Source organism: Chrysochloris asiatica, unplaced genomic scaffold (assembly GCF_000296735.1).
Source record: "Chrysochloris asiatica unplaced genomic scaffold, ChrAsi1.0 scaffold00066, whole genome shotgun sequence".
In the NCBI taxonomy this organism is placed as follows: domain Eukaryota; kingdom Metazoa; phylum Chordata; class Mammalia; order Afrosoricida; family Chrysochloridae; genus Chrysochloris; species Chrysochloris asiatica.
In genome coordinates this window covers 3,065,352-3,067,203 of record NW_006408584.1, presented here as the reverse complement: position 1 = coordinate 3,067,203, position 1,852 = coordinate 3,065,352, and positions in this window count along the sequence as shown.

Here is a 1,852-nt window from a genome sequence, read left to right as displayed (position 1 = left end):
TATATATTTTTTCCATCCTTTAACTTTTAATCTGTTTTTGTCTTTGTGTGCAAAGTATGTCTCTTACAGGCAGCATATTGAAGGATCTTGTTTTCTTATCCATTCTGCCACTCTCTGTCTCTTGATTAGTATATTTAATCCATTGACATTCAGTATAATTATTGATAGATATGAATTAGTTGCTGTCATTATGTTAGTTTTTTTGTGTGGTGTGGCTGGTTTCTTTGTTCTGCATGCCTTCCTGTGCTGAGTTCATGTTTTTTGTGCTCTTTCTTGTTAGTTTCTTCATAGTTTTAATGTTTCCATGTTTTTTGATTTTCATTTTATGGATATGTTGTGAAGTATTAATTTTCTTTGAGGTTACCTTATATTCTATTAACTCCTTCCTCCATTAAAACAGTCTGTTTTATCCTATAGTCTACCTGACTTCCTCATTCCCTGGATCACTGTTCCTATGTTTTCCCCTTCTTTCACATTGTAATTGTTTTGGTCATAGATTGACCTCCCAGATCCTCTGAATTCATTCTTTCAGTTTTGTTCTGTTCTGGATTCTTCCATCTGTAGATTGAGTTCCAGGTTGTGTTGCTACATATGTCAATCTCTGGTTGTTGTCTGTTCTTGTTTGTTCTCATGTCAAAGAACTCTCTTTAGGATATTTTGAAGCATGGGGTTGTCCATTTCTGATATTATTAATTATATGATTATTAATTATATGTGCCTCTTTTTGCAGGTTTTGAATTGTTTCCAATGCTATTTCTATCTTATTTGATTGATAACAGTTCTAATGGCAATAGTTTCCCATAGTATATCTTCTGTAGCTTCCTCCCACCACTTCTAGTTTGAATCTTTGGGTTATACCAAACAGGTCTAATTCCTCTTTCAGGAGACAACTCTTCCAGTATAGTATTTGTAGATAATTATGGGATGCTGGAAGCTATGCTACGGGTGTCTCAAATTCCAGCAGGACCATCCATGGTAGACAGACTTCAGCAAATTTTCCAAAATAAGAACATACTAGGAAGAAGAAATACACAGTTTACTTCTGAGAGATTAATCCCCGAAAACCTTATGAATAGCAGCAGAACATTGTCTGATATAGTGCCAGAAGATGAGCACCTCAAGTTGGAACACACTAAGAATACAACTGAGGATGAGGTGCCCCCTTAAAGTAGAGTTGACCTTAATGATGCAGATGGAGTATAGCATTGGGACATTAATTTGTTGTTGGGGCATGACTAGAAATGAGAAGAAATAGCTGCAAATATTTATTAAAAATTGAAATGTGGAATGTATGAATAATGAATCTGGGAAATTTGGAAGTTATAAAAATGAACTGGAATGCAATATGATAGATATCTTAAGCATTAGTGAGCTGAAATCAACAGGTATTGCACATTTTGAATCCAACAATCATATGATTTACAATGCCGGAAATGACAAACTAAATAGGAATAGTATTGCATTCATCATCAAAAAGAGCATGTCTGCAAAGAAGCTGAGTTAATGTAATGATTATTCAAATTTACACACAGTCACTGAAGACAATGAAGTTGAAGAACTCTACTTTTCCAGCCTGAAATTGATCAAACATGCAATCAAGATGCAGTGAAAATTACTGGTGAATGGAACGTGAAAATTGGAAACAAAAAGGAGGTATCCATTGGAGAATATGGATTTAGTGATAAAAATTATGCTGGGTATTGTGTAATAGGATTTTTCAAGAGCAATGACTTATTTCATGCAAATATTTTTTTCAACAACATAAATGGTGAGTATACAAGTGGACCTTGCCAGATGGAATAAACAAAAATTAAATTGACTACATGTGTGGGAAGTGATAGTGGAGAAACTC